A 24,035-nucleotide genomic window follows, 5' to 3' on the forward strand; every position below is an offset into this window, starting at 1 on the left:
CATGGAGTAAGTAACAGAGGGAGGGAGCTTAAAAAAAATACTCCCTGTCTGTTATCTGATGCTACTTTTAGCTCTATCATGTCTTCTTCAATTGTTACTACAGTTGCAGTCACAAACCTAGCCCTGAGAAAACTCATATCCACACTCTGTATCCAAGTCAACTAGTCTCTGCAAATTATGAAACTCAAAAAGAAAAAGGCTGACCTTGTAATAAACAAATTTTTTAGTTCCAACAGATTTGTTGATTTGCAGGTGAAGAGATTCTCAAGGTACCTATTACTGTTAGAATTCTCTTGAAAGCCCTCTAGAGTCCCTGTGTGAGGAAATTGTAGAAAGACTTCACATTACATTCTAGTAGTGTTCATTTTTACCCCTTTTGTAAAGTATGATGAATGTTTTGGCCAGGTTCTCTTTTCAAAGACATTCACTTTAATAATAGTTAATGCTTACATGGCACTATTACATACTCAGCACTGTTTTAAACACTTAAATTTACTCCTTTCATTCTTAAAACAACCCTAAGATGTAGATACTATTTATAGATAAGGAAACTAAGGCCTGAGGAGATGGAATAACAAGTCCAAGTTCACACTGCTAGAAAGGGGTAGCGTATTCTCTTAACTACAAGCTTTCTTAACCCCAAACTAACTATACGCAGTGGTCACAGAAATAAAATTAGAGTCAGCATAGGATCTTACTCTTGAGAACAGTTGACAAAGAATACTAAGAATAGATTTTTTAAACATAATCTTAAGCCGGGGAGGCAGCAATAAAGATTAAATAGGAGAATATTTTAAAATTTTTGATAAAGAGGAGAGTCAAGAGCTGAGAATGTGGTTCAAGTGCCTTCCTTGCCTAGTGAGCATGAGGCCCTGAGTTCAATACCTAATACCACAAAAAATAAACAAATAAATAATAAAGTAAGTTTTAAAAAGAGGAGAGTCAAAGCTTTACTGTTTTCAAATTACCTTGCTCTAAAATTGACATCCATGCAATAACTTCAGGTGAAATGATTTACTAAGTGCTTAAAAAGAACTTAACTATCAATATCTAAAAAGAAATTTAAATAAACCCAGTTCTTGCTTAAGGGTTACTCACTGTATACTGCAATCTATCATTTTTCATGTAATAAAATAACAAATGAGAGATAACTTATCTCACTGGCTTTGTACATATCTGAAACAGAAGTGCACTATTTAGAAAGTTTAGGTATATACATCATGGGAGGTGGAGAGAGATTAAAAAAGCAAGAAATCTGATATTTCTGTCTGAATGCAGAGAGAGATCTACTACTAGACACAATAACTGTCAGAAATGGCATGCTTATTAATAAAGAGCCAATCATCAGTGACCTTCAAAGAACTTACTTATGCAACACAATGCTTTCCCTTAAAAGGAGAAAAAAATAAAAAGATAATGGGTTCAAATGAAAATGAACTGCCTAAATGATCCAAAGGACAGAGAACTTGGGAATTTATGTATGTGAATGTGAAGCTAACAAAATTATAGGCAATATACCATGTTAACTGAAACTTGTACATATTGGAGCCGTAGTCACACTTTTCATGATTTGGTAGTAATTGAGAACAATCCATGACATAGAAACTGTCAGTTTAGATGAGAACTATGACATGAAGAGATGGTTCTGAATCACAAAATCTCGGTTAACACCCTGCCATGCAAAGTGAGTACTACTGTCCAAGGAGCTTGGATAACTATCTTGGCTTATATCTTAAGTTGATACAAGAAAGAGTAGGAAATACTCTGGAGTTAGTAGGTATAGGTAAGAACTTTCTCAATGAAACCCCAGCAGCACAGCAACTAAGAGATAGCATAGATAAATGGGACCTCATAAAACTAAAAAGCTTCTGTTCATCAAAAGAAATGGTCTCTAAACTGAAGAGAACACCCACAGAGTGGGAGAAAATATTTGCCAATTATACATCAGACAAAGGACTAATAACCAGAATATACAGGGAACTTAAAAAACTAAATTCTCCCAAAACTAATGAACCAATAAAGAAATGGGCATGTGAACTAAACAGAACTTTCTCAAAAGAAGAAATTCAAATGGCCAGAAAACACATGAAAAAATGCTCACCATCTCTAGCAATAAAGGAAATGCAAATTAAAACCATACTAAGATTCCACCTCACCCCTGTTAGAATAGCCATCATCAGCAACACCACCAACAACAGGTGTTGGCGAGGATGCGGGGAAAAAGGAACCCTCTTACACTGTTGGTGGGAATGTAGACTAGTACAACCACTCTGGAAAAAAATTTGGAGGCTACTTAAAAAGCTGGACATCGATCTACCATTTGATCCAGCAATACCACTCTTGGGGATATACCCAAAAGACTGTTACTCCAGAGGCACCTGCACATCCATGTTTATTGCGGCACTATTCACAATAGCCAAGTTATGGAAACAGCCAAGATGCCCCAGCACTGACGAATGGATTAAGAAAATGTGGTATCTATACACAATGGAATTTTATGCAGCCATGAAGAAGAACGAAATGTTATCATTCGCTGGTAAATGGATGGAATTGGAGAACATCATTCTGAGTGAGGTTAGCCTGGCTCAAAAGACCAAAAATCGTATGTTCTCCCTCATATGTGGACATTAGATCAAGGGCAAACACAACAAGGGGATTGGACTATGAGCACAGGATAAAAGCGAGAACACACAAGGGAGGGGTGAGGATAGGTAAGACACCTAAAAAACTAGCTAGCATTTGTTGCCCTTAATGCAGAGAAACTAAAGCAGATACCTTAAAGCAACTGAGGCCAATAGGAAAAGGGGACCAGGAACTAGAGAAAAGGTTAGATCAAAAAGAATTAACCTAGAAGGTAACACCCACGCACAAGAAATCAATGTGAGTCAATGCCCTGTATAGCTATCCTTATCTCAACCAGCAAAACCCCTTGTTCCTTCCTATTATTGCTTATACTCTCTCTACAACAAAATTAGAGATAAGGGCAAAATAGTTTCTGCGGGGTATTGAGGGGGGGGAGCGGGAGGGGGTGGAGTGGGTGGTAAGGGAGGGGGTGGGGGCAAGGGGGAGAAATGAACCAAGCCTTGTATGCACATATGAATAATAAAAGAAAAATGAAAAAAAAAAAAACTATCTTGGCTTATAGATTATCTGGAGAGAAATCTCTTACCTTACTTGCCTATTAGAGGCAGATGTATTACAGAGTAATATAATATACTGTAATCTATGTCTAGATTACAATTTTGCCATTCAATAGCTATCTGATCTTGGGGAAATTATTTTCCTTCTCCAACCCTTAATTTATTTTTCTATAAAAACAGGAATGATGATATCTACCTCCAAAATTGTTGTGTAAATTTAATAAAATAATAATCACTAATGTTTACTGAGAGCTTATAACACATCAGACACTCTTCTAGGTATATTTGCTTACTCAAAGCTTTCAAAAATATGACACAGGTACTGTTACTATTTCCATATTATTAAAACATCCAGAAATATGTTTGGCATATTGTGTCTTTTCATAATATATGTTTGGTGATATGCATCTATTTCATTACTCAACATTTCATGGAAACAATAGGTACTGAAAAGAAAAATGAGAAAACCTTGGATTTGTTCATTTATTATAAACTATGAGAAACTGGTGGGAGAGAAGTAAGTTCTTAATGAAAATGGTTGGGTTTTCTATTCCTAGAGGTTCCTTTATCCTCCTCTTGAGTGTCAGTAACACTCTTAAGATTCTGGAAGAGGTTAACTAACAAACTTCAAAGACAGCCAACTCTCTTGATGACAGAAACCATACTCAAAAAGCCTGGCAGTGGCCATTGCTGCCAGCCTAGCCAAACACATGCAATGAATTGATGGCTGCGTCCCAACACCCTGCCTATCTCCTCCTGCCCAAACTCCTTCACAGATGCAATCCTTCAGATGCTAATATTTCCTTCCTTCCTAAAGTTCTTATTAGACACTTTCGGTTAAAAAACAAAAGCCATATCCAAGAGTACATTGTAGAAATATATTCAGTGAAAATTGTCTAGAAAAGTAAAGGGAGGAAGCTAGAAATATTTTATAGCTTTGGCTTTATGAGCCCACCAACATGAACTCATATAATTAGACTAGACTCCTACCATTTTTCACTTTAGAAGGCACAGTGGATATGGTAATCTGAGGTTGATATAGAATGGGAAACTTCACTGGAAGTTCTGTGTGAAGGAGCAGCACAGAACACCATCCCAAAAGGGAATAAGCAGGCTATCAGAACTGAAAACTCTTTGGAGATCATCGAACTTTCAAGTCTGCCATGAAGGAACCAATTCCTAGAGAGGAATGAGGTAGTCAAAAGTTGCCCAAAGTTTACTGGTAGAGTTGAAACTCCCAAATGGGGCCTTTGCTACAATATCAAACTGCCCAGTAAGTATGCGAAACTATTTAAAGAAAGGAAGAAAAGAAGAGAATGTTCATGATAATGTTTGCCTATCGCCATCCCTGACTGCTGCCTTCCAAACCTTTCCCAACCTCTGCTTTGATTATGTCTAAATCCAACAAAGGCTGAGTGTAGAAGCAACAAAGAGCCCCAGGCATTCAGGACAGTGTGATCCTCTGCTTCGTTCCCTTTTCTGAAATATGATATATACACTAACTATAAAACTTTACTGATTCCTTCACACCAACAAATGACTCAAAATTGCTTTATCTGAAAGAATAAAAAATACATTAAATCTGCTTCTTTTCTTATATGAGAGCCCTGTAAAAATGCTACACTACTGTTTCTTGAACCCCAGCCTTGGTAAATCTGTAGCCCCACTCCCTATACCACATTTCCAGTGACAGATACAATCTCCCAAGGGATCGTGTCCCAGAAGAGTGTCTTCTGGAGACCGTGCTTTTCTTCCTGACTCATCACACCCTCTTCTCTCTTTCCCAACTACTTTTCCATTTCAGTGGTTTCCTAAATGCATATATCATCATAGAAGTATACTATATAAATATATTGGGGTATCTTTATTTATTTAAAAATTAAGAAAAACAAATCTTCTCTTAAATTTAAATATATATTGGCACTCTGGGTCTCTGTATCAAATATTAATCCTCACATCCTATAAAAAAGCACTGTGAATTAAGAAGGAAGATTGATTGGAGATAGTATTATCTAGTTTCTTTTTTTTCCTAAATTAACCCTGAACAAAAGCCCAGGTGATTTTAAAAGATTCTTCCAAAGAAACAAATTAGAGGAAAATATTAATAATGTAAGCTTTATTGACAAGACCATAATGAATCTGCAATGCACTACTTAGTAGGAGCTCTTTAATAGCCACATTACAGGATAGAAACAATGACAATCCAAGCAGATCTGACAAAAATAGGCCAATACTTCTTATTATAAAGAAGATGATTTGAGATATAGGTTTATATCTAGTATCATTAGCAGTGTACCTTGCCTTATCATAGTTTGAAGTATTAAATAAAAAGAATATGAAGTCTTTATAATCAGCAAGACATTTAAATCTAAGCACACAGATACAAATTTAAATTGTTACAACTTTTCCAACAATGTTTGAAAATCATGCAAAACTCAATCCAGTAAGTTACAAAATTTCACCAAATTTAGTGATAAATGTTTAGAAATCTCCTCTGAAGTTCCTTTAGTAAAGACAAAAAGCTACATGCTAGGAGAAAAGCACTTGTTCCTGCTGCTATCAAAAGGGCTACAATAAGACACAGTAAACAATACGGCAACAAATTTAAATACAATCCCTTAATTAAAAATCAGAGCTGCTTAGTACACAACTGTGGAATAACCATTTATCCAAAATACAACGTGAACGATGTCTTCTGCGTTACTACCACAAACAAGGTTAAAAGATGCATAGAAAACATGACTGAAGATTTGCAGAAAAGCAGCATATCATGTCTTGCATTTTTAGATGAATGAATGTACATATTTCTTAACATGCCTCAGTCTATGATCTTTGATAGGCCAAATGATACTTTTGAATGAGCCACTAAAATACAAACCAGAATAGATATAGTCTTGACAGTAAATTACTTTTTAAAGTAAAAGCAATTTTTAGGGAAAACTAAGGAAGTATAACTACTTGTGAAGCAATCACCCTCGCTAAACTAAAGGAGGGAAAAAAGGGTAAGATTATAGACATAGCACCATGGGCCCCACTAACTTCATCATTCACAGTCAAGCAATTGCAGCAAAATGTTAAAGCCCAGTGTTGCACAATAATGGAATGACATTTTAAAATAAGCCTGTAAAACAGTAAAATCTGTACCATGCTTTGAAATGAGATGGGATGTGACCATGAGAATTATTTGCACCACCCACAGGTTCTACTGCTTATCTCATGGCAAAAAGTAACTTACCAAATATGCTTAATTTTCATGTGATGACAAGAAGCTGTGAGTGTGTTACTCAGTATATAAAATGGAGATAGATAGATAGATATTCATGTAGCTATTCAGATAGGTAATTTGATAGGTAATTAGATACATACATGCATGTATACATACATACTATCTCTTGAAGGTAAAGGTGATATTCTAGCAAATGAGAAAGTAAATGCTTTTCAAAACAGATTCACGCTATGAAAGAATATTTTGAAAACACATATTTGGAAACATTCCATCAGAATGTGATTTTGTTACCAAAATTCTATGTGTATTACCTACAAAAATTCTAATTTATTTTCAATTTAAAAATTGGCAACTGAAGAGTCTAACTTGTTTAATGATGTTCCAAAGAGTTTCAATGGGTTTTAAGTCCACTTATTAAAATACAAAATGCTATACTTTCATCCCCATTGGCACTGATTACCATTAAGTAAGATAGTGATTTATCAGCCAAATTTTAACAAATCTCTTTGCATGTTTTGTGCATGGAATTAAAAATTGTTTTACAATTTGAAAATTGTAATCAATGATATAATTATATTTGGGAGGTTTTTTTTTTCTTTCTAGGCTTTCATTTTTAGCTGTGGCAGTATTAAAAATATGTAGCAGAGTGTCTGGGCATGGCAGGTCATGCCTGGAATCCCAGCTACTCAGGAGACAGAGATCAGGAGGGTTGTGGTTCAAGGCCAGCCTAGGCAAATAATTTATCAGATCTCATCTTCAAAATAACCAGAGAATAATGGACTGGAGGTATGGCTCAAGTGATAGAGCACCTGCTTTCTGAGCAAAGCCCTGGGTTCAAACCCCAGATCCACAAAAAAAAAAAAAAAGTTCTCCCAAGTAAGTCTTAAAATTGTTTTGCCAGAGTAATTCTTTCAGATTATAATATTCTCCAGTTGTTCTTAGGCTTTCCAAACTACTTAAGATCTCTATTTCCTTCTTTCCTTCAACATCCTAAATTCTCCTTTGACTTTAAGTACTGAAAAATGTTTCTTACCTCCATTCCAATAAAGAAGGGTGATACTGTATTCTTATATTGAAATAAACATTTTATTAATTACCAATGATATTTACTTTTAAGTTGTATTAACAATAGATTTAACTAAGTAAGTAGGATGACCATATAATTTAGTGCCCTTTTTGCTAAATTTAACACAATCATATTTCTGTTTTTAAATTATATCAGATGTAAACTTGTTAAATATGCAAAACTAAAAACTGTATCAACATGGCCTCATAAAATGTAAAGGACATTGATACAAATGTCCTTTTATACTGGCATTTTAATTATAGAAGCTAATTTATGCCAGATCAAAAAGGAAGAGTAACAACATAAAGACATGAAAGAGGTGCTAAGAAAATACAAAAGAAACATTAAGATACAATATAAAGGAATATACTTTTCTATATTCTCTACTCACACAGCTCTTGATAATATTAATGATCTTTCTTTGTGGATATAATAAAGAAATTATACAAAAACTTCACAACTAAGACATAGATGATTATGGTATATGGTTTGGAAAAGAGCTGAAAGTGTCATAATTAAAAGTCAAGCTATTTCTCATCCCTTCCTTGTCATGTTATAGATAAGAATGTGAGTCCCCAAGTTCACAGGTCCTACCCAGTTTAGACTGATTCTGTGTGTGTGTGTGTATTGTGTTGTGTGTAAATACATATTTTCCCCTTAGAGAAAATAAGCCTGTTACAAAATGCCACACAAATTAAAACACAGAAATACTCAATGTACATGACCTTACTTTAATATACCTGTAAATCACACAAACCTATACAGAAAGTACAAATGGAAGTCAGGACCTGGCAGTTCACAGCTGTCATGCTAGCTACTGGGAAAACTAAAATTCAGAGGATCGTGCTTTGAGGCCAGCTGGGACAAAAAATTTGTGAAACTCCATCTAAATGGAGAAAAGCTGGGCATCATGACATGGGCTGTCATCCCAGCTACGGCAGGAAGCCTTAAAATAGGAAGGCTGAAGCCCATGCCTGCCTGAATAAAAAGCAAGACACAAACAACCAAAGACTAAAGGGCTGGAGGTACGGCTCATGAGTAGAGGGTCTAACTAGCAAGCCCAAAGCTCTGAGCTTAAACCCCAGTGCCACCAAAAATAAGCACAAATGAAGGCATTTTCTGGGCCTATTGTTATAAAAACGTTAAGGGTTTTACCTCAGAAAGGCTGGCAATTTCTTTTAATAATGCTAAGAATATTATACTTAAAAATTAAAATTAAATATGATGTTATAACATTTAGAGGTTCCAAGAACCAAATTCCTTTTTAGACCCAAATGTATCTATTTTTAGTGAGAATTTTTATAGAGGGAGAGAACTATAGTTCTTGATATTTTTAAATATTCAAAATTTTCTCTAGTGTATATTTCAGTCTTCAGACTCAAAAGTGAAAATACTCCTGAGACTTAGTTAACTAATGTGCTATATTCCGAGCTATTTAAATGTTCCTCAGCTGCCATATTATTTCAATTTATTTTTTGTTTGGGTTTTTGCTTCTTATTATAAACTCAACTGAAAGTTTTAAAGGAAAATGTCCTTAAAAGCATCACAAGTAATTTTACTAAGACTAAGGGTATGTTTTTACACTACTTTCCATAAATTTCACATCTTTTTCCCCCTCCTTGAATCAGCTTTAGATACTTTCTTTCTAATTAGAGATTTCGTCTTTTTTTCATATTATTAATAATACAAGTCTCCAGATGCCAAAAAAACAGTGGTAAAGACAATAAAACGTTAAGGTCATTGGAAACTAGGGCCATCACTTCAGTGACCTATCCACCAGTCCCTTCTCAGAACATGATTATGTCACAAATGATGTAAGCTGCAATATCTCGATACATGTGTTTAATTTAGAGAAGCAAGTTATTAAACACCAAAGAAGTTCCAAATGAAAAACAAACAAGGAAACCTATGGGCTCCCAGAAAAGGTTTTTGAAAAATTATAAAATATAAGTTTCAAAGTTATAAAATATGTGATTATAAAACTAGTAGTGGATTATGATCCCCATTTGAAAGTTTTATCAGGAGTAGAGAGAGATTGTTGCTACTACTACTGCTACTCAACTCTTTCATCATTACCATTGCATAATAACAATCTGCATTTCTTCAAAAAAGTTCAAATCACTGAGGATTAATTTATGCTCATAAATAAATTTAGAAGTTATGAAATATATCAGCTTTACAGTTTAAATCAACTTAATTGTAAAGACAAGGCACTTAAATACATGTAACAAATAAGGGAAATTCAGAAACAACACCCAGATCTGAAAGTTTCCAGAGAAACCTCTTTCTCAAAGACCATGTTTTTTAAATGAAAAAAAATATGGCCCTGAATGGTTCATACATTAATAAACCACTTATTTTGATTTTCATACCTACCTGACAAATTTGAAGGAAAGCTGTAACTTGAAAGGTTCCTTTGTACCTTAAAATATATTTTCTTAGCACAAAACTCAGCAATTCACTTCAGAAAAAGAAGTGCAGTGGCTAAGCTGCTGGCCTATGACCATATCACATTTACAGCAGAGATAGCCTTTCCAGAAGTCACAGCCACAAGTATGAGACATTTTATGGTCAGACTTGCTGAACAGTAAGTAATAATATCACATGTCCCCCATGTTCAATATTCTTTAGGATGTTACCTTAAGCCTACTCCTAATCCTCCTTTAAATCACAGATCAAAGGCCAACTCCTATTAGAAGCTCTCCCTGACACAGACACTTCTGCTCTTATACATATCTTCATTATAATAATTAGCACACTGCCTAGAATCAACTATATTCATAGCTTCTCTCCATGATCGTGCATTATCATCATATAATCAAATGGTTCCCAACCTTTTTACCATCAAGGACCCTTTCATTAATCCTCTCTCATGAACAGCATATTTTGAAAGATTGTTATCTCTCAAAGTAGCCACATGTATTACATAATAGTTGTCATTTTCTGTTTTTTATTAACCAGAGACTCACAGAACCAAAGCTGAATGCTTCTGGCTCAACATGATATTGTTCATTTATGCTGGTGTATGTTAAATACAGCAATGGCTTGCCTCTGGAAGTAAGCATGAGGATAAAATAAATGAGCAATGACATTCTATCAAAGATTCGGAAAACAAGAAGGCCAAAAAAAGCCAGTCCTGATTTATTTCATACAAGCTTTGTTTGGAGTAAATAATATCCTGAAGCAAAACCCAATTGGAACATTTATTCATATCAAGTAGGAAGTTAGACAGTATGACTGGTAAGTTTATCTATCCTGCATACCTTTTATTGAATGAGGCAATGAATTTGAAAGCACTTTAAAAACTAGAAAGTTCTATAAAACATAAGAGAATTAAGAGCCCTTCTCATGCCATAATTCTAGTGCTGATTATATAATTATTGTCCATTTATCCTAAAACAGTTGTCCAGAACTGTTTTCCACACTTTTAAGTGCAGTATCTTTAAATTTAATCTTCCCAACAACTCTATGATAAATTCTATCACCATCTCATTTTTTAAATGAGGAAATCAAAACTTGAAAAGTTTGCATAACTTTTCCAAGGTCATACAACTAGTTTAGGAAATAAGATGTAAAAGGAAAGATCCAACAGATAAAAATTAGAAGGCTAATTTTGGTCTTTACACATACAGGTTTATCATTCAAAAAGCAAAATGTTTACTTTTTTTTCTTAAAAGCAAGAGAAAACAGAAAGAACTGTGTATAGTGGGCAAAAAGAACTCCCTGGTGTTCATCATTTATATAACATAACCAAAGAAAATTATAAAATCTCCTTCTCTGAAGGCATATAAAATAAAAGAGCCTTTTAACTGGTTAGAATAGGAAAGGATATCAATACTGCACTGAGAATGACAGATGAAATGACATTCCAAAATCTCTCCAAGTCCTTAGGATCAGAGTTTTATTTAAAAAAAAAATTTAGGGCTGTACATCAAGACCCTACCTTTACTCACTTGGGATTCTATCCCAAGTCTTCTAGAATTCAGATGAATTCTTCTTTCTAGGAAAGAAATAAAAGAGCTTGCATTGCTGTCTCTATTTTGTATAAGAGGAAAAGAAGCAGGTTATGTAACTTTCCAAATATTAAATGGCAAGTATGTAGTAAAGCTGGAATGGGAAGACAAGTCTGTATAATACTTAGTACAACTTCAACAGTGACAGAAAACATGTATTAAATGTTCATTTTATACAAGCTCCTAAGCTTAGTGCTTTACATTCATCTTATTTAATCCTCACAGTAATTCTATAAGGTAGATATTATTACTGCTTCCATTTTACAGGTAAATAAACTGAGGCTGAGGGATCATAGTATGGATATATTGGGAGTGCTGACTTATCATACGTAGAAGGTTCAATGACCATGGGGACAGTAGGAGAGTATTGGTGATGCAATAACAATATTACTTTAATATTCCTATTTCTGAGAAAATAATACCTTGTCCTTTGATATTCCTCCCCAAAACAAGAACAATGAGCTATTTTTTACAAGTTAAGGACATTCTTACCCACTTCTACCAATGATCTTCTTAGCACCAAAACAATTTTTTGCTTAAATGTCCCCACATACCAAATATTAGTATCTTCAATAGAAAAAAAAATCCTTACAAAGCAAAGGCTCCTGGCTTCAAAGATGCCATTCAGGGTACCTAGAAATTAATAAGGGCTCAATCACATCACCAATCATCTCTTTGTACAGTGCAAAAGGAAACATTTGCAACCATGCCTAAGATGCTTCTACTCTTCACTTTTTTAACATGTTGCATTTTCTTTTTTCCACACATTAAGCTTCTGTAGTCTTGGAAAATAAAGCACATTTAATTTTCTTTGTCTAATTTCAAGGAACTACTTTTTCAAAAAATCAGCAATTGTGTTCAGTGAAGGCAAAATCACAAACAGCATTAAAGTTCCTTTTTGCATTTAAGAATATATTCAGACAGACAATTCAATTTGTCTCTTTACAATGACTAGAAACAACAAATTATCAAAGGTAGCAAGAATAAAAGATCATTTAAAGGGGTGTCTTAGGATATTTTAAAGAAAAAAGAGATCAAGAGAACTTGAAATGAGTATGCAATGCTTGCATACTCTAATGTGTACATTATATAATACATTTATCTTATATTTATTATGACTATAAATGGTCATAACAAATTTATACATGTAATCAAAGAAAAGCATTTACTCAATATACATAAGTAATTTGATTCAGAATAGCTAAAACACACAAAATTCTTAAAGGATTCAAAATATCTTATTAGGCTTCAATACATGATGCTTAAATCCAGAAAAATCTTTTAAAAGCTTTATAGACCATGGAGCTTAGTAAATAAAATACACCAGTGAATTCCTTGCCACACATACCACAGTAGAATGTTCATAGACAGAGAAAAATATACAGAAATAGAAAATCCAGAAAATTACAGGGCAGCAAATTCAAGCTGGTTGCCAAACATGCAAAAATTTCTAAAATATATACAACATTAGAGTACCAACTGATGGATTGTTTTAATTTCACTCTTCTACCCTCATCAGTTTTCACTATATCACTATTCTATCCCCAACAGGTTAAGATATTTCCCTATAAATGCTAAGCAATGACTCATTAGATAAATATACAGATTTCTGTACTTTCAAATGATCGCTTTTCAGTTAAAGTGTCAAAGAGAATGCCACTATTTTCATGCTGTTAAAAAGTAAAAAAGGAGTATCTCAGAATTCTTCCTTAAGCATTTTGAAAAGGTATTTTTCCAATATTATGTACCATGTAAGTTAGTGAAGATTATTAAATATATGAGCATTAAAAAGTAGAAACTCATATCTTTCCTAAAAATGAAAGTTTTTTGAGTGAATAGTAAAATGAGTGATACATTAAGGGTCTTAGAGGAGGAAGAAGAGATTTTGAACATAAACTATCATTCTGGTAAAAGGAAATACAAACAACTAGAACAAAAATAGTTGATGCACAAAAGCCATAATGAGGGGGTAGCTCAAAAAAATAACTTCTACTTTGAATGGTTTGGATGAAATACAAATTATCCACAGAAAAGTGTGGACTGTCATAAATGTTTGTACAAAATTATAAGTGTATTTCAAGAAGTATGCAAGAGACAACCGCCTGCATGATGCACAAGGTCTCGGCAATGCTCTGCTTAAGTGCTGGTGCACAGAGTCCAAACCACTGCATTTTAATTACCATGCAGCCTCAGATATATTGCCTTTGATATGGAAATCTTCTTGTTCTCTCATCTTCACATATGGTCTCATGCACAGAAATCTTTATCTGATTCATAAAAAATAAACTAGAATCCAATCTCAACACCTGACCTCAGTGCTTAGAAGTTTTTTACTAAGCATAGTGTCACTATAAAAAGAATGGCTAATACTGGTGTAAAGTTGGATATTTTGAGCAATGATAGGAAGGATTTTCAGTTAAGAATTGAATCAATACTGCTTCTCTGAGGTTTTAGGGTTTCATGTTCCCTTCTTTGGGACTACCACAGATTTGAGGAAAAATAGACCAGCATCCTTTTTTGGAAGTGAAAAACTCTATAGTAGATTGAAGTGATACTCCATTTTATCAACCTCCATCCACATTCTTCAATTGATATTCCTGTACAAACTATGACAATCAGATACTTAAAACTTGAAAAGCTCTATCAAAACCGTAATGCAAATTTTGAACTATTCCAGTTTGACTAAATGTCTAAACAAAATAATTAGCTGAAAAGCTTTACCCTCTTCCACAGAACAAGGCAAATAAAACCACTCTTCCTAAGAATGAATAATTAATATATAAAGAGAGGATGATGAGCATTTCTGATTTAACTCTCACCAAAACAATTAGTTTTCAGATCACAATTGAAAAACTTTAAGCAAAAAGGACATGCTCCACATTTAAAATGGGCTCATAGCTAATCAAAATTGCTTTTCATATATTCTATCAGAGCACTAGTTGTTTTTTTTTACTAGGAAATTTTGACAGTTATGGTATAATCAGTAGAAAATATGGAATCTGCTTGGGGACATAAAATATTCTGGAGCCTTATTTTCCTTGTTAGAAAACAATGATAGGGAGAGCCATATTTCTTAAACCGGAATCAATCCAAACTCAAACATGGTCCATTTCTTCCTCTAAAAAGCAATGAATATTTGTTTTGTTCATTTTTAGCAAGTTTCTATAATAAAATCTGTTCTCATTAAATCTCATATCCCCACATCATTAGAGAATTCTGAAATAACCTGGATTAATTTTGCAAAAGAAAATGGTAATATGACCCATAGAACTGCATGACAGCAGATAATGCATCCCATCTGCAAATCATCTTACAGCAAGTTATCTGTGTTTTATCATTTCTAGTACCTGTCTGTGCCTGATATGGTACTCTCAGACATAGGAGCTTGACGGAATGTTTCACTTGACTTCAAAAACATCAACTGATATATATGTATCCTTGAACTATATTTAAACACAAAGTTCTCAGATAAATAAAAATTTTAGTTATACTGTACTACACTTTCATAGAATGCTGTTTTTAAATAGTGATTCTTTCACTAACAAGAGAATTCTTTCAAACATGGAAAGAGGTATAAAACCTAAAAAAGCTGGAAAATATAGAAAAAATTAAAAGGGTTAAAGCTAATGCATATTAAGTTTTATTCAAAAGAAAATTCATTCATTTCAGAATTTATTCTACTAATTGAAAGAGAATTATTTTAAACATCATTGATTTCTTCAATATGAGATGGATGGATATATGTAGCAATTTGATCAGTGACAACAACCAAAAACAGGCCAAATAGAAAGACAAAATCTCAACAATGTCACTGAATTTTATCATTTATGGGCTTAAAGTAATATATTTTAAAGCTTTATAAAAGGAAGACTTGCTAATTATGTTAGCATAATGTGAATATATACATTTCTGCTGTAAAAGAAATGCATCTGTTGTTTTCTGTTACAATATAACATTCCTACTGAATCTCACTAGGTATTCAGTTACTGAACTCATTATAGAGTCCTCTTTAAGACACAGGTGCTCCATACAGCTTTATTAACTATATTTACATTTATTTTATAATAATGAGTGTTGTAGTTGCACACAATATGCCATAATAAAAAAATCAAATTTTTGCATTTTAAAAGGTATATATCACCAAAAGAAAGTTCCTTCTCATCACTCCTAATACAATAAATAAAAGCAACAATAATCAGGATACATAATGAAAAGGTGCCTAGTTTTGCTACTATAACTAAAGGAATATGGAAGAGCAGAGGGGAAGGAGGTGCTGGTAGTAAATGAGAAAAGTAACCAAGGATGTCAGTTTGCAAGGAATTAGCAATCTACACTTGATCTTGGTTACTTACTATCTTTGGTCATAGATCTAGTAAGGTGGTGCACATTTCAAAATTTGAAAGATGTTTTTGGTTGTCTGCTCTTTTTTTTAAGAATAGGAAGAATCTCTCAGTTTATGAGGTTTTCAAAAATGTAGAAGAAAAAATCTACTATTTTGCCTACCCACGTGCTTACATATGTGTATTCAAAAAGATACGCTCAAAAGTGCATAGATAATACATTTGTAAGCTGAAAGAGTTGAAAAAAATCAGCCATAACTTTTCTGCTGCTATAAGAAAATATTGCATTGGTTCAATAAAAAGCAAATGAAACTTAATAAACCATGTCCCTACTTCCCACCAAGAAAAGAACACCCTTGCTGCCATAGAAAAGCTAACCTTGTCCCATTAAACTTGCGGAAGATTTAGGTTGTTTGCTTGTTTGTTTTGAAATAAAGAGAATCTTCTAGTAGGTATCATGCATATCTGAGTGGCCTGAAAACAAGGGGAGGAGGGAGAATGATGCAAGTGCCTAATGCTGAGTGTTGAATTCCACAGTGACTGCACAGGGTGACAGAGGGAAGGTCATGTTCACGGCTGAAGAAATCTGTTCTCTGCCACAGAGTGGGGTAAAGCTGACCTAAGGCTGGGATCTGGGAAGCTAAGTAGTAAGCTCAAGCACCAATCTGGCCTGACAGAGAGGACTAGACACTGCTCCTCAGAGCTCCAAGCTGAACTGAGGGGGGATGGAGGGAGTGAGGGGGAGAGAGAAAGAATACGAATTTTTCCAGGCTCCCCCACAGGATCACTAGCAGCCCCAAGTGGCTAGGCCTGAACAGGGAATCAGAGGCTGCAATCAGGGCACAGACACTACTAACTTGCAGAGAGGCCTCCGGGAGTGGGGGGAAGCACAGAGACAGGTGAACAGTCTAAACTGGAAGCCTGAAGTCTCTACCCAAGCCAAGGATATACAATGCCAAGACTGGCTGGTCCTAGTGGATTAGTGCAGGTAGGGACACTAGCTGCCCTCTCGCAGGGCGGAGTGTGGAGAAGAATATTGCCAGATTCTCTCTGTAGCTCCCTTACCCACCCAGTCTGCACTCTACCGCTGATCTTGGGTATCCCCTCTTAACCAGTAGTTCCCGCTCAGCCGAAAACAGAGAAAATAGAGAAGAAAAGAAAGACAAAAATCAAAGATAAGACTACACTGTCAAAGTCTTCCCTGCCAGGGCCTCTCGAGGCTGTCCTGGCCGGTTCAGCCCTCCCTTGGGAATCCTGTAGCCCAGAAAGAAGCTGAGAGGATCAGGTCAGCCAAGCCCGTGCCTAAGGGCCTCGGGGACAAGGTGCTGAGTGCGCAGGCTAATTATACATGTGGCATTTGGGCAGCCGACTGTCCAGTGACACCTTACCTTATGAGGAAACGTCAACCCCAGCAACTGTTCAAAACAAAATGCCATCGCGGGATCAGCTTCGCCGGCTGTGGGCCGGTTCAGGATTGCTTTTCCCACCGCCTCTCGCACTTAGTGCAAGAATGTGGCCTAGGGAGGCCAGCCGCTGGCAGGAGGGCCGGCGCGGGGGGCGGGGGGGACAGGCGGGGCGGGCCTTGCCAGGTGTCCGTCCTGTCCCCCCTCAACATGGACCAGCTCGCGGACCCAACCACTTGACCTTTTTATTCACCAAACCCACCTTCTAGAAATAGACTGGGCGGGGCTGCGTTCTCCTCAGGACCTGGGGAGGGGGGGTGGGAGAACCTGGGCGTGTGACTACTAAGGACCGTAGAGAATAGACCCTGGTGGGCGGGGATGTGAGGGAAAGGGGTTCTCTCGTCCCTGCTCCACTGAGTTGCTGGTTGCGCCACCCCACCCGGGCCAAAAGCCGAGTCGCCGAAGTGCGCGCCGGAGACCAGCGCCCGGGACAGGGACGTCATCCTAGCGCCCGACTGACAGAGCAGCGGGAGGTCCAGAGCCCCGTCAGTTCGCCGCAAGGACAGCTTCGGGGCCATCTATCTCCAGACCACCGAAACTTCAAGTGCGGCCTCACAGGAAAGCATCCCAGGACAGCCCATCTTGCTAACAGCCCAGTCCCTCCAGCCCAGTCGAAAAGTCTTGACTTATTTTTAGTCCTCAAATAGAAGCGGCATCCAATATCTGGCAATTCATACAAACAAACGATTTTCAAACTTGGTCAGCTTAAGACAGGTTAAGTAAAACTCCAAGCACACCGACAACAGCCACCTTTTATCTGCTCCGAACACACCAATTTTTTTTTTTTTTTAATCTTAAAACACTGCGGAGCGTCCGGGAGACAGCCGGGCGCAGGGCTAATCTGGCCTCCGCAGCCCTGGGCCGCTCCTCCTAGCGCCCGAGTGCAACCCCAGCAGCCTTTGCACAGCCCCGTTCCTTCTCCGCCCGGCCCTTTAAGGGAGAAAGGAGAAAGCAGCTCCTCGGAGAGGCCAGGCTCTGGCCGGGGCCGGGGGCGGGAGGCAGCACCGCCCCCGGCCCTGGGCAGAGCCCGGAGCAGCAGACCTCGGCCGGGCCGCCGCGGGCAGCGGGCAACCGGAGCCGGCAGGGAGCCGAGAAGGACGGAAGGCGGGGGAAGAATTGTGCGGTGACTGTGCGCCGGCCTGGCGGACTCTGAGGCCGAACCCGCGTGGGGCCGGGCTGGGCGGCCCCTCACCCACGCCCCCATCGGGCCAGGCACCCACCGCCTAGGCGTCCTGGGCAAAGAGGACCACAGACTAGCACTTGGGCTTCGGATTGTCTTGGAGTTCAGTTTGTTTATTCCTGAAAAGATCATAAAAAGTAATGTCCAGTAATGGGTCGGGGGAGGGGGACAGAGAAAAGCAAAGGGAAGTGAAGACAACTCGCGCCTAGTCCCAGGAAAGTTGCGGCGGAGCGGCTGCGGGGTGAGGGTGAGAGGAGAGCGCGCACGCGTTTTCTAGCGACCCGGGTTTTCTTTAGAAATTCCTCCGAGTAAACTTCACCCCGGCAGAGAAAGCGGCGGAGATCCTCCATTCCCGCCCGCCCTAGGCCAGCGTCAAATCCCACAAACAGCCAAAGTTTCTAACCAAAATGGGGGTGGGGTATGCTTAAGAAGCTCAGAAGCTCAGAGGGTCCTCCCGACCTCCCGCACTCCGATTGTCATCCTGGCTGATACTGAAGCGCTCCGAAAACTATGGCATCACAGTCACAAGGCGAACCAATTCAACGCTTTTCAAGAAAACAAAATATTCACTAGGAAACTTACTTTGCATTTAGTCTCTATTCTTTGGGGGGCGGGGGGGATGCAGTTTAGGTCTGCTCGTAAAGGAATCCCGTTTTGCCCAGGTTGGCTATTGTCTACATATGGATCAGCCCTTGGGTAAGGGTTTACTTTAATTTATGGCTTATACATTCTTTTAAGGTCGATTTACATGACCTCCGGCTACAACTAAGACAGCCGAGGAGGGCACTTCAGTCGTCAGTCGGCCAAACCCACAATTACAACAGCCCTCCCCCTAGTCTCGGTGTGACTGGGACTCCCCAGGGTAGGCTGGCTGCCTCTTTTCTCTTCTTCTCTTCTTTCTTCAATTCTCTTTTTTCCTCCTTTCTTTTTTGTTACTTTTTTAGTATCACAAAATAAGATGTGATATCACTTTGAAAGTTTCGTTATAACTTTCTCCAAAGCCAAGCAAGCCTGCAGCTATAGACGAGATTCAACGTTCACAAAGCCCTCGGGATGTTGCCCTCTTGTGGGCAAAAATGGCACTACCACCCAAGAGTCCCATCTGAACCCTGAGAGCATACACGCTGAGAGAGAGAGAGAGAGAGAGAGAGAGACTACACACGCAGGCACACAAGCTTCCTCCATCACATACTTGCGCGAACTTCCATGGAATACCTACCTCAAACTTCACGGAGACTTAAAAATTCATTCTCTAAGCCACCTGACTCCGTTTTCAACCATTCCCAGTTACATAGGCTAGAGTGTCTATTCGGGGAGGCGGAGGTGGAGGAATGAGGTGGGCCGAGAGGGCAGATTTCCGGACGAATACTTAGGATGGCGATAACAGCTTTCTGTTGTCAAAGGTTGCGTTGTCTGTCTCTCCCTGCCCTTTTGCCTTAGTGTCCTACGCACAGTTATCTACAGCTACAACATGTGTTTTCTCGGAGTGGATTTTGGGGGTGGGGGGGCAAGAAAACCAGAAGCCCGCCACGCAGATCTGTCACCGCCTCCGGAACAAGGCACAACTCTCCGAGAGGGGACGCATCCTGGGGATCCGCGCGTCCACCAGCGAGCGGCGGCGCTCGGGCCCTTTCTCTACCTCCACTCCCCCGCAGCGTCCGCCCAGCTGAGCGCCCTCCTCCCGCTCCTCCCCGCCTCCCCTCCCCAGCCAAGGACGGAAACCCGCCCCGGCTGGGCAGCTGCGGCTCCCGGGAGCCCGCGCCCTCTCAGGGCTCCGCTCGCTCTGCTGCTGTCCCTCCGCCGGTCCTACCCCAGCCCCTCAGTCCCAGCTCCAAGAAACTAACCCGGGTGCTGCCAGGAAGGGCAGGAGTAGGAGGCTCCGGGGGCCAGCGCTGGGGCCCGGCCTGGGTTCCTGTCCCCGACCCCCTCCGACTCCCCAACAGGTAGCTCACAAACGGGCCGCGCGCTCTCGCTCTGCCTCCCTCGCTCTCTAAATCGCTCGCTCCGTCCCGGTTACCTGGGCGGGCTCCAGGATGGTACCTCACGGGAGGGCTCCTTGTGCGCTGCGCCGCGGGAGTAAATGGCATTAAAGAAAAAGGGAAAGATAACAAATAAAAAAATAAATAAATAAAGGAAAGGGAGTTGATGCTAGGTCAATTAGCACAGCCCAGGGAGCAAGGGAGCAGAACCCCCGAGCGTGGCGGCCCCGCAGCCCGTTAACTCAAGTCGGCGGGGGTGTCCTGTCCCGGGCGGGGGGAGCGCTGAGCTGCACAAGTTTGCCGCCGGGGTGCCAGGAGGTGCGCGCTGTGCGGGGTGACTAGGGGCTTCCCCCCTGAAACAAGTGAAGGCGATGGTTAGTGCTGTCAATCTTGGCAATCAGTGTGAGCGGCCATGTCGTAAGTATTCAAAGCATTTCCCGTCGTGCAACATCAGAAAGTGAGTGGCCAGGGCATTGATCTGAGCGAGGGAGAGGAGGCAGGGCTCCCCTCCCAGACAACACAGGCAAGATGAGACAAGAGGCGAGGGAGGCAGCAAGCCAGGCGGGGAAGCTGGGAGGGAGGGGGAAGGGCTGGGGGAAGAAGAAGGAGGGGAGAGCGGGAGGCAGAGGCAAGAGAGAGCCGCCAAGAGAAGAGGGCAGAGAGACCAGCGAGACTGGAGGTTGGAATTAAGAGAAAACGCCTAGAGAGTAAAGCGACTACTAGAAGAGGACTGGGAGGGGACAAAGAAAGAGGGCTAGTCGGGGTCAGAGGGAAATAGGGACAAGTATTAGGTGGAAAAGAGTAAGGCTGAAGAGAAAGGATCAAAGGAGCGCTATTAGGGCTGGGACTGCTGGAGGACGAATCAAGATAAAGGCAAACTGAAGGGGAGGGAAAGGTAGGCATCTGGGGAGGGGGGGAAAAGGAAGAAACTGAAAGAAGTGAGGCAGGCCAATGGGAGAGAAAAATGTAGGGATGATAAGTTATGCCTTAAAAAAGTTAGGTGACAGGAGGCATGGGCTGAATGTTAAGAAGTCCGGACATACAGAACTGGACCACAAAAGTGAGTCATGGGAGAAACATAGAAAGGGAAAGACAGAAATCGAATCTGACCAAGAAGAAGGAAAGGAAGGTGAATGAACATTAGGATGAATAACAGGAACGATTGAAAAAAGAGAAGTAGTCAAAGGAAAGAAAAGAAAGAGATGCAGGAAGCAGAGCTGATGAAACCATCTGTTGGTAAAATCTCAGAAAATGGGGAAAGAGAAACTTACTTTAAAAGGCAGGAGGAGAGATTGAAAGAAAGTTATTGACATGCAGCCTCCTAATTTATGTAGGTGGCAGTTTCTGTAGACCATATGGATGCTGGAGTTTGTGGATTAAAATTGTTATATATAACAAGATATGGACAAACTACCAAAAAGAATTTATACCTTTTTAACAATAAATAAAATAGTTCCACATTTTTTATAGGGATAAATCTGTGCTTCATGGAATTGAGTGGGTGATATATGTGTATTACTTCAACTTTGTAAAGGAAAATATTTGGAGAAACAATTTCAAGAAGAATAGCTTGGAGGTTATAGAAGATGAAAAGAATTTCAAGTCACCCAGGATAGCACATAAAATTGCATAAGTAAGACACAGAAAATTATGTTAATAAAAGACCCCCCAGACCCTACAAAAATTAAAGATTCCCTTTGATTCATGCATAGGATAGATTGAAGATTTGAAGGGCAGAAAATGGCCTAAAGGAGCAGAGACCTGAAACTTTGAGTGCAATAAAAAAAAAAAAAGATGGAGAACCAGGAAAAGAGGGGAGTAATGGTGATATCAGATAATTGAGATGCAGAATAAAAGAAATGGATGAGAAGACTAGCTTTGACAGCACCACAGTGCTAACAAGAGGCAGTGTGTACAAGGTGAGGTTGGCCTGTCTTAACCCAGGTCCAAAGAAACCGACTAGATTTAAGAAACAGACTATTGGAGAGTCAAAACTACATCAAGATTAAAACCTAGGAGAGAGGCTTTCTGACTAACCAGCATAACCTGAAAGGATTTGCAAAGGCTTCCACTGTAGAAACTGATATGAGGTGGCCACTTTGAGATATCTCATAAACAAGAGATGTTGTGAAAGGAGATTTACAGTCCAGGAGAAAGGGGTCAGGAACAGTGACTAGAAAAAAATCAGAAAATTTTGTGGCAATCTAAAATGCCAACATGAGGAAGACCTCCCACAGACAAAGGGATAAAGGGAGAGTCTCATCTTTGTTACATTAACTTCCAAGAAAATGGACAGAGTAAGCAAGATGGAAGATGGAAGAAGCTGAGATGTCAATCATATATTGGCTTCTTAATATATACTCCATATTTGTTTCACAGAAACTCCAGGCAAAAGAAAGAAAAAGATAAAAATCAGGTTGAAGAGTATCATGTAGGATCAGTGGGGCAGAAGGAACAGCTAGATGTTTCTGCCCCAATGGGAAATAAGATACTTGAGGACTAGGAGTTCAGGAACAGTGAGTTAAACAGACTTGATGACTGTTGGTTGGTTGGTTGGAAAAAGGAGTTCCCGGACAAGAAATCTTGTGTCTCCATCGCTCATAGCGACTTTCAAGGCTGGAAAGTTTGCCTCCAGGCGCCAGAGCACAGAGGCCTAACAGGAGTAATCCCGGGCACCTTGCAGGCCAGCTCCTTGTAGGTCTGGACTCCCAGAACTGCTAGGTTGTTCTTTGACCTCTGAGCACCAAGGGGCAAGCCCAGCCATACGTTTCTAACCTAGAAATCTCTTCCATTTATGTGAGAGAAGAGAAAGGGGAATTGTCTCAGCCTGGCCCAGCGCTGGGTTCCTGAGCCTCAACCTCTTCAGTCGCCTGACCTGAAACCCAAACACAGGGGCCAAAAAACTTCTCAAAAGCCTAAAGAGGTCAAAATCGGATGACCTGTCCTGCAGAGAGAAGAGGGATAGATTAGATTTAAGAGCCCAATTCCTCAGGGAAGAGCCACCGAAAGTGATGAAACATCAGGGGTATAAACACTGGGCCGCGACTAGGTTCCTTCAATTTGCGAAGACAGGTTTGGTTTTCCAAATACCAGCACGTCCGTCTCTTTAAATCAGAGAGACTCAGGGCTCTTGGAGGCAAGACTGACCCCTCCGACCAGACACAGGCCGCTGGCGAGAGTAAGAAGAAAAAGGGGGCATTAACAATATCTCTGTGGTCCAAGGCCCTAACACCAAGCAGCGACCGACATTTGAAAAGGAGCGACAGGAACCCACATTAGATTTTAACTAATAAACTAGTTCCAAAATAGATTATTAAGGCGGAACCCGGAGCGGACCATAATATAGCGGACCAAACTTTGGATTCCTTCTTCAGACTGTGCACCGGGTGACACGTGGCCCTGGGGGCGGGGGTGCTTGCTAAGGGTTTCCTCTCAAGCCTCGGACGCCGGCTATACTAAGAAGCAGGCGAGGCGGAGAGCCGGAAGAAGTGTGGGCCCCTCTACCTGGTCCGCACCAGCCTTAGGGCTCCGAGAAGTCCCTGGACTAGTAGAAGACACCCAGACACTGCAGCCGGATCCTGGAGCGCACACATTCACTTCTCCAGAGGATGGGAGCCCTGCACCGCGC

At 39.7% G+C, this 24,035-nt stretch overlaps 1 protein-coding gene across 8 annotated transcripts in view; it reads right to left on the minus strand.

Annotated features, from left to right (window-relative positions):
• Sox6 (SRY-box transcription factor 6) overlaps nucleotides 1-24,035 on the minus strand; it is a 576,267-nt gene that overhangs the window by 550,984 nt on the left and 1,248 nt on the right. For 2 of the 8 annotated variants that reach the window (XM_074042071.1, XM_074042146.1), the window contains exon 1: nucleotides 17,174-17,356. The exons of 1 other annotated variant lie outside the window; for it this stretch is intronic. The gene's annotated coding sequence lies outside the window, so the exon portion shown is untranslated. Of the gene's footprint in view, nucleotides 1-11,375; nucleotides 11,433-12,037; nucleotides 12,079-17,173; nucleotides 17,357-19,647; nucleotides 20,063-20,272; nucleotides 20,353-20,445; nucleotides 20,829-24,035 lie in introns of those variants that run through there. 5 more of the 8 variants (XM_074042093.1, XM_074042083.1, XM_074042097.1 and 2 more) reach the window with 5 other exon arrangements.

Source organism: Castor canadensis, chromosome 1 (assembly GCF_047511655.1).
Source record: "Castor canadensis chromosome 1, mCasCan1.hap1v2, whole genome shotgun sequence".
In the NCBI taxonomy this organism is placed as follows: Eukaryota; Metazoa; Chordata; class Mammalia; order Rodentia; family Castoridae; genus Castor; species Castor canadensis.